At 46.8% G+C, this 8,766-nt stretch overlaps 1 protein-coding gene and 1 long non-coding RNA gene across 7 annotated transcripts in view; both read left to right on the top strand.

The window, feature by feature from the left end:
* The window catches only part of LOC102382656 (C-type lectin domain family 2 member L-like), a 25,440-nt gene that overhangs the window by 9,978 nt on the left and 6,696 nt on the right, over positions 1-8,766 (top strand). The gene's annotated exons all lie outside the window — the stretch shown is intronic.
* LOC102382327 lies at positions 75-7,122 on the top strand. Of its 6 annotated transcripts, XR_003095570.1 has the most exons (7): positions 78-253; positions 416-470; positions 2,975-3,114; positions 3,202-4,011; positions 4,119-4,218; positions 4,527-4,678; positions 5,543-5,695. It is a non-coding gene; the product is annotated as an uncharacterized LOC102382327 (long non-coding RNA). The 6 variants fall into 6 exon arrangements; XR_003095571.1 differs by lacking the exon at positions 5,543-5,695 and adding an exon at positions 5,898-7,122 and having other exon boundaries at positions 75-253; positions 2,975-4,011; XR_003095572.1 differs by lacking the exon at positions 5,543-5,695 and adding an exon at positions 6,039-6,050 and having other exon boundaries at positions 75-253; positions 2,975-4,011.

Genomic DNA, 8,766 nt, shown 5'->3' on the forward strand with positions numbered 1-8,766 from the left:
CGCGCCCGCCGGGCCCACAGACAGGCCCCCCTTGACCCACCATTTCTACCTCCCGCCAAACCACAGCCCCGGCTCCTCCCCCGGAAGCAGCGGAGCCGGGATACGGGCCAATCGCGGGGTTTGGACGGGGAGGGCGAGGTCCGAATCTGCGAAACAAGCCGTCTGTCGTACAGCTGGGCCGTGGGGGACGCGCGAGCGCTGCAGAGCTGTGAGCTGTTGCCGGAACCCCGCGGGCGAGGAGCGTCCCGAAGCGGTGAGCGGCGCCTTCTCCCGGCCGGGGCTCCAGGGACGGGTGGGGAGGACAGGGGAAGGGGTGCCCTCGCGGCTTCCCCTGCTGCCCCAGCACCGCCGTCCCTGGCGCTGCGTGATCCCTGCCGGCCACATCCCGCTAACCCCCTGCTCTGGTCCGTTTCAGGTCCGTGCTCCAGCCTCTGGCTGTGGAGAGCTCTGGCGCTGGGGCTGGCGCTAAGGTAAATGCAAGTGGGAACCTCTTCCCGAGCCCCTCAGACCCCAGTGGCTGCAGCACTCCAGGGCCTGGGCTCCAGCCCCTTCATGGGGACAGCTGCAACCTTTGTAGGTGTGCACCCATAGTCATACTTGGTGCCACTATGGAATGACAAGGCAGCAAATGTGTATTTGCCACCATGTAACTGTTCCAGAAAATCAGCTTTCCTGTTTTTTAAAGCCAATATTTATTCCCAGCCACTCTGTAGTGGAGGAGGCAGCCTTGGGCACAGCTGTTTCACTTCTTCCAGGCTTGCTTGAATATCAGGAAAGCTGAGCCCTGGGACCCATGCTGCACCCTGCGCTTCGTAAGAGTCACCACGGTGCGTTTCTCATGCTGCCAAATCCAAACGGCGACAGCCAGGATACGCTCTGCCTTGCTGCTAAGCTATATGTTCATTTAGGTTAACACTTAACAGGTCCCTGAGGTTTTTAAATCAATGAGATGAGGTTGGTACTTCTCAACCAGGTGATGCCGCACTCTGGGCTGCCATGACATGCTTTCATGGGTGCTGCACAATATCACCACAAACACCTGCACATGATTCGAAAGATAAATCCAGAGATTTCAAAGAGGAATCCCTGGTGTCAAAGCAAAATACAACACATCCCTTCTTACAGCTCTGAGGCGCTGACCCCAGAAACATTGTGATTATTTATTTGTGCTGTCACTGTGGTCTTTCTGAATTCTTTGCTGCAGAAAAATTGCTCTATTGTTTTTTTCCAGAGTCGAGAAACAAGTGAAAGTTAAAAGCTGGTATTTTCTGGGAGTGCCTTGCATCTTAACTAGGGGTGTGTTGAATCTAACAAGGTTGAGGGCCGCTGATTTAGATCTTTAAGACTTTGACATCATAGCTTCATAACTCCTGGTTTTCTCCAATTAAAAAAAAACAAAAAAACCCCCCACCAAAGTTTTGGCTATAACCCCCCCCCCCCCCCCCCCCACCCCACTCACCCCCCATCCACCATGATTAAAATGAAATACTCTGTGTGTGTGTGTGTGTGTGTGTGTGTATTTTGACTTATTTTATATCTCAAAAGATGTGGGGGTGGGGTTATCAGACAAAAGCAGGATCCCTGCTCATCACCCATTGCTGGGGAGAATAATTTCCTCCAGAGTAAATGAGTGCTCCAAATGTACCCGTGCTGGTATCTGCATACTAATGTATTCTTTTCTTTTCTGGCCTCTTGACAGCCAGGTTTGGTCACCTTAAGTTCCCCAAATGCCACTTATATCCAGGCTGGCATTCTGTTTTTGGGCATGTATCTAGCTGGTCACGTGTGTAGGGCTATGCATGCAGGAGCAGAGTGCCAACTTGTACATAGCTGGCATTTGGGGGATTAAGAGGACTATGTCTAGGTGTCCAGAAAAGAACCGAATGCCACACTTTAGGTCTCCAGAGTCCTAACCTCTAGGCCAGTGGTTCTCCACCTGTGGCACCATCAGGCTGTGAGACACGCTCTTAGAACATTTTTAAATGGATGCACAGGCAGTAAGTTGTGTGGGTGCAGCCCATGTAACACATTAAGAGTCGCACGTGTGGCCACTGGCAATTAGGTGGAGAACCACTGCCTCATAACACTTGCTACTTCATTTTTGATTCATAAATTTGTCCAAGAAACAACACAGGAGAACTTGGATAAATGCAAAGTTATTCCAGATGTTCTTGTTCCATTTTATGGAATGATATTTTTATCTCTGAATTTACCCATGTAGCTTTTTAGATTGTGGCTGGTGGAGAGGTGGTGTTAGGTCTCCTAATTCCAATTCTTGCATAGCTTGAGAGCCCACTAAAAGCACACGCATAATTGCCTAATGCTACTTTCCAGGCAGGCAGGCAATTCTTCTGCTTGCTACAGAGTATTATGTGGAAGGGAGATGTGCCTAAACCTCACATTGCCCATGGCTGGGTTCCTGACCCATGGTGGGTGACCACATTTATAGCTGTTATGAACTCTAGATCAGTACTAAATGCACTTCTTATGTGTTGCAACCTGTACCAAATTTATTACCTCTGCAGAATGGGCAGTTTTGAAAGACTTCTGCCCAAGCTAATCAAAATAGATCATTACAAATAGACTGGAAGGCACGTTACCTATTTAAGGAATGCTTTTTGGTCAGATTCACCTATCTACCCTGTTTCTTACACCAGTGCAAAATAAGTTACTAAAAGCTTCTCTACAATACAGCCTGTGTACTTTTATATCCCTCAAACGCATGAGTTAACTCTGCTAAAACTGGGGACCTTCTCACACCCCAAAATAAAGATTGGCTACATGGACCTGACCTGGAAACATATTGGGCAAATAGAAAAATTTAAAAACTTTTAGGAAAATAATGACTATCTTCAAAAGAGAAATGCAAAGGCCAGATGTAATTTCAGCTGTTAGATTATTGACTGACTTATTGCTATTTAGATGTTTGAGATATGTGAATAAAATTCACTGCTGATTACCTTCCGCTTCTTAGGACCTGTCACAGAGACTGTGAACAGTGACGCCACTGCTTTGGCAGGGGAGTGCAGTCCCTGCCCAGAAGACTGGATGTGGTACAGAAATCAGTGTTATTATTTTTCCAGTGAAATCCAAGACTGGAAGAACAGTGTGAAGGTCTGCCTCTCACACAATGCTACACTTGCTGTGATAAAAGAAAAATCAGCGTTGGTGAGCATGAGACATCACTTTCTTTTCTTGCAGGGATCTTCATGGATTACTTATTTCTACCTAGTATTTGTAGTTAATAACCTCCCCACAAATAGATTAGGCAAAGGCATTTCAGCAGGAATAGGCAATTCAGATTTTCTATATTAGTGCAAGTGTCCATCACACTGTAGATGCTTCACAAAAGCAGGGAAATACAGATTCTTCACTATAACAGGGTAGCCTGTGCCCCGCAAGAGTTTCAGCCAGCCAGTTGACCCAGAGTCCAGGTATAGTTCATGTAAAAACAAGGTACTCCAGGAAAGATCAATTTGGGAAAGCACCAGAGCCCAGTACTACTTCAGGCAGTGCTAGAAGGCCAGGGTCACTGGTTGAGCCAGAGCCAGGAAAAGAGCTGGGAGCAAGTCTTACTGGACAGGTGATGGTACACAGGCAGAAGAATACAGAAACTGGCAGCTGAGGAAGTGTGCCCCGAAGGCCAGCACAGTCCCATAGAAAGGGAATGCTGTGTATCCCCTGGACCAAGTGGGGAAGAATTCTGAGCTCTGGCTGAGGACTAGAAAAGCCCTGAGGGGAGAGACTCCTCAGCGAGGCTGGGGTTGGAAAAGACCTTCAGATCTCTCCTTGGAGGAACAGGGGAGCCCAGCCCTGCCAGAAAGGGATACTGGGAGTCTGAAGAGGGGTGGAGTGCAGGGCAGAAGGCTGGAGGAAAGGGATATTGAGGAGACTTAATAGACCAAATGCCATAAGGTCAAATGCTGTACTAAATACTCCTGGCTGCAAGTAACTGGGAGAACAAAGAAGAGACTGAGACACAATGACTGCAATGCTCCTCGTGGCCATCAGGTAACATGTTCCTGGACTGTGCCTGCACCTCTGCCAATTTCTTCATATTCTGTCTTAAGAGCATTTCAAAGTTGTGAATAACCATTTTCTTCTATCTTCAATTACAGGAGACTGTCTACTCTAATAAAATAAAAGAAAGCTGCTGGATAGGACTAAGGAAAGAGAGGGATGGCAGTGTGTAGATGGATCGCCTTTCATTAATGACACGTGAGTTACTCTAGTTGTGGCTGCCTGGAGGGGTGGGGAGAAGCACATCTCTCTGATCAAAGCCAAGAAAATAAAAAAGCTACTCCCAAAGCACACTTGAGGAAATGCCTATATGCAAATGTATTTTAAGTTTTTCCAGTGATCTGAGGGCTTTTGCCAAACATAAAATGATGTTGCTTGACTTTGATGGGAGGTGTACAGATATTGTTAGCAATCCTATTCCTTAACTAAAGCACTGAGTCTAGAATAGAAACCATTTCCCTCCCCTCCCATTCCCCCCACCTCCATTTTTTGCTTTTTCTTTTTAGAATTTCCCTGGAAAAGGGGGGGGCAAAATATGACCTGCGCTTACCTAAATATGTGTGCTGCGGTTCCTGGAGACTGCATGTCTTTGAGACATTGGATCTGTGTCAAGAAATCCACCTGAGCTTTCCCAGTCAGCAGAGCACAGCTTGTTCAAGTAAGGCACAGGTGTAACTTGAGTTTGGTTTGCCATTTTCCCTGGGGAGGCTCCTCCAATTTATTGTAATTGGAACAACAAATGACTTCAGTTGTTTTCCTGTCCGGGGGAGGGAGAGGGGGGTGTTGGGGGTGTTCAGGTGCCTGCCATTTGCTTTTGTGAAGGGTGCTGCTGATCTAGATAAGAACATTAGTAGCTCAATCCTGGGTCATACCAATGGTCCGTTTGGCCCAATATCCCATCCCTAGCAGTGACAGGAGTGGATGCTATACAGGGGGAGAACTAACCAGATATACTCCTAGAGTGATCTATCCTCTATTTAGTGGCCTCCCTGACATCCACCATTTATTGCTTTAGAGGTGCCAAAGGAAACCTCCCCAACCTTCTGTGCAAATTATTTCGTAGCTGCATGGCCATCTAGACTTGCTGTTTCGGGGGCACTGGAGTGGCCAAGGGATTTCCAACTGGCACAGCCCTGTCACCTTTAACATTGCTTAGTTTTAGAGGAAAGCGAACTGTAAATTGGCAATCTTAATTCCTTGCTTTGGCTGCGTACCAAATCACCTTCAGAAACCCCTGCCACACTGCTTGGAGAGGTTAACTTTTAATAGTTAGAGTACAACAGGACTGATACATTTCCATGATAACCAAACAGAGCTAATCTGTAAAAACATGCAAAATATGCTCATTCTCTCACACAAGAATTTCTAGAGTTTTCATATCTGAAACGTTATTCTGGACACTGAAACAATAGAAAAGTTAAGGAAGCAAGGCTCTGTGGTGATGGTGAGGATCTGTGGGAACTGTTTCCTTTTTCTTATCAAACAATTTCATTTTATTCAATTTGTGATTTCTTGTCTTTAGCAATGGGCCACTACTTCAGAAGCATTAATAATGATGCTGGTGCAGAAAGGTGGGAAGAAACCAAACAGAGAACTCCCAACTTTGCTTTCTGTTCCATGGGCTTCAGCTGTATTCTGGACTGTTAAATGTCCGACTTGAACACTTTTTAATATTTGGAAAAAGACTTGTTTCACATGTTGTGGAAAACCACCTATTTTAGATTAAGAGAATTTTTAAGATTTGTTATATATATATATATATTTTAGTGTGTAAACCTTGATGTTCCTATTTTTATGTTAATGTTCTGTACTTTTTATGGTGAATGGCCAAAGTGGATGTTTTGTGCTTTGTTTATTATCTGTTTTCTATATGTTAGATTTGTTTCTCCTGCAAGAAACTCAAAACTACTAAAAAGTTCCCCACTTCATGCCTGTTTTTGTTGCTAAAGACAAGTCTGAGGCCCAGCAGTATCCTCCCTGGGAGGACACCTTTCTTGGTAACACAGGAACAATCTTAGCAATGGGCCACATCACTACATCAGAAGCATTAATGATGATGCTGGTACAGAACAGTGGGAAGAAACCAAATGGAGAACTCCCAACTTTGCTTTCTATTCCATGGGCTTCAGCTGTATTCTGGACTGTTAAATGTCAGACTTGAACACTTTAATACTTGGAAAAAGACTTGCTTCACATGTTGAAAAGCATCTATTTTAGATAAAAAGAATTTAAGATTTGTTTTAAAAAGTGTAAACCTTGATGTTCCTATGTTTATGTTAATGTTTTGTACTTTTTATGTTAAAGGCCCAAGGTGGCTGTTTTGTGCTTTGTTTATATTCTGTTTTCTAGATGTTAGATTTGTTTTTCCTGCCAGGAACTCAAAACTACTAAAATGTTCCCCACTTAATGACTGTTTTTGCTGCTAAAGACAAGTCTGAGACTCAGTAGCATAATCCCTGGGAGGACTCCTTTCTTGGTAACACAAAAACAACCTTGTTTTGAAGCAGTAATGCTTATGCCAGGGTGAGGACAGAAGTTGAAATAAAAAAAAAAAAAAAGTGTTTTATTATTTCAGCACAGGAGGTGGGTACAGCCTCTGCAGTCTGCTGCGCTGCTTCAAAATTGCTCTTTAGCTGTGGTGTGCAACAGGTAGCTGCAGGCAGCAGATCTTCTGGAGCTTCCTTCCCCTGCCAGAACTGGGATGCCATAGTGGCACCCCCTTCCTCTAGAATTAGAGAGGTAGCCAGGGATTGGGGACTGAAGAGCCAAAATCCCAGCTCCAGCTTTTTCTCTGGCAGCAAGTGTTTGGGGGCTACACCCAGCCTCTACATGCTACGGCTCCTGGTACTGAGGAGGACGTGGGGGGAGGGTAGTCGTAGCCAGAGGAATGGAGGGGCTTACCTGCCTCCAGTGATGGCAGCAGGGAGTGGGGGGAGGTTACCCAGCTCTAGCTGAAACTGTCTGCACTCTGCTCTTCTCCCTTCCCTCCTTGCGTTTATGTGCAGGCGGGTAGAATGAGTTGCTAGTGGACCTACGGGTCCCCATCCCACTCTACACTGCATGCATGTATGGAGCAGTGGTGCACTTTAAACAGGTGCCATTTTGCAGTGCTTCGGACAAAGTTTTGTTTCCTGCTTAAATAGCCATGTGTTAGGTGCTTTACTTTGATTTCAACATCTGTAGAAGTGTTTATTTTAAGTACTAGTAACTGCAAATTTCAGCTGATGAATTGCCCATGAGCTGTATTTTTGAGAATCAGTTACTTAAACAACATAATCTTGTTTCTGTTGCTTGCTTCAGTCTGTGAAATAGTTGCAGACTAGTAAACGAGCAGCAATGCAAAATGTTTAATAGATCTTTTGTAAAGATTCGTGAATATTTGTATAAATAAGCCAGTATGTCTGAATACTCAGAAAAACAAAATGCTATTACTGGCAGCAGGAGGGTGAAGTTGCCAGGAGGATTGGTGAACGTCTTCACAGTTCCTTGTTGTGTTCACCAAGCCCTAGTCAGACATGACCCTATGTTTTTGTAGACTACCAGCTGTATATTACTTGTACTATGGCTGCTGTTGGCCCACTTGAAACAGAAGCTGAATGAAGAGCTCAGTCCACTTTAGGGTGAGGTTCACAGAGGGATTCAGTGCCTCAGGTAGCAACAGAGACTCACAGAATCCCTGCGTGACGTTTATGAGACCGAGACTGCCCAAGGCCCGCTTTTTCATGACAATACCAAGTAGGATGACCGTCTTGGCTCAGCTGAGCATGCCGGCATTTGCCTTCCACCTGAGGCCGTTCAGGATTCACACCTTAGATGCCTTTGCACAGAACTGCAGGCAGTTGTGGGGAGGAGGGCTCTTCCCTCCTAGCACAGGGGCCAGGCACCCTTCAAAAGTTTTTGGGGCAGCCAGGTTGAGAATTGCTGACTCCACTGCCACTGGTTGGGGGATGCCTCCCCCCCACATCCCTGCCCTTTTATGTTGTGTGTTGGGGTGTATTTAAGCCTACAGGGTGTTTTTAAGAGGCACTGAGTGTTGGCTACAGCTAAAGCTGGGGACTTGGGCTGGACTGTGCCAGTGCTCCTGCTGGGACCAAAGCTGGAGGTTCCTGGCTAGAGGGTCTTGCCCCTTTGCTCAGGGTGAGACTGAGCATATTTGGGATCAAGAAGGAATGTTACCCCTTGATAAGACTGGTATGGACTGTGGGGGTTTTAGTCTTCCTCTGTAGTGTTGCCTGGCCTCTACACAGGACTTCATGAGCATTTGATACGTTTCATACAAGCAGGATGTGGGGTGCTGCGGTTCCCCTGCTTTACGTGTGGCAGGTTAAGTGTGTGTTGTGTCAGGGCTGCTCCCAGTCTGATGTAGAGTTTAGGTGATGGTGGTTGGGATAGGGATGGTGGTTTGGGTAGGGATGACCCTGCCTCTGGCCAGGGGTCGGACTAGATGACGTGTGCAGCTCCCTTACAGCTCTACTGCTCCATGGCTGTGGTGCATTAACAGTCCAGCTTGGCCTTGTGGTTTGGTTCGACCCCTTACATCTCCCCCTAAGGCAGCTCTGTCGCTCCACATCTCTGCAATTGCTTGTGCGGATGCAGGAGGCGAGGCCAGCAGCGTCCCCCAGCCCAGGGGATGTTCCCCCGGCTGCTGACAGGTGAGTGTCCCTCCCGACCGCCCCGGCATTTCTGGGGCGGAGCCAGGCTGGTGGCTCTCCCCCCCGGCCCGGCCCGGCCCCGCTGCCCGGGCGA

This window comes from Alligator sinensis, unplaced genomic scaffold, assembly GCF_000455745.1.
Source record: "Alligator sinensis unplaced genomic scaffold, ASM45574v1 scaffold148_1, whole genome shotgun sequence".
In the NCBI taxonomy this organism is placed as follows: Eukaryota; Metazoa; Chordata; order Crocodylia; family Alligatoridae; genus Alligator; species Alligator sinensis.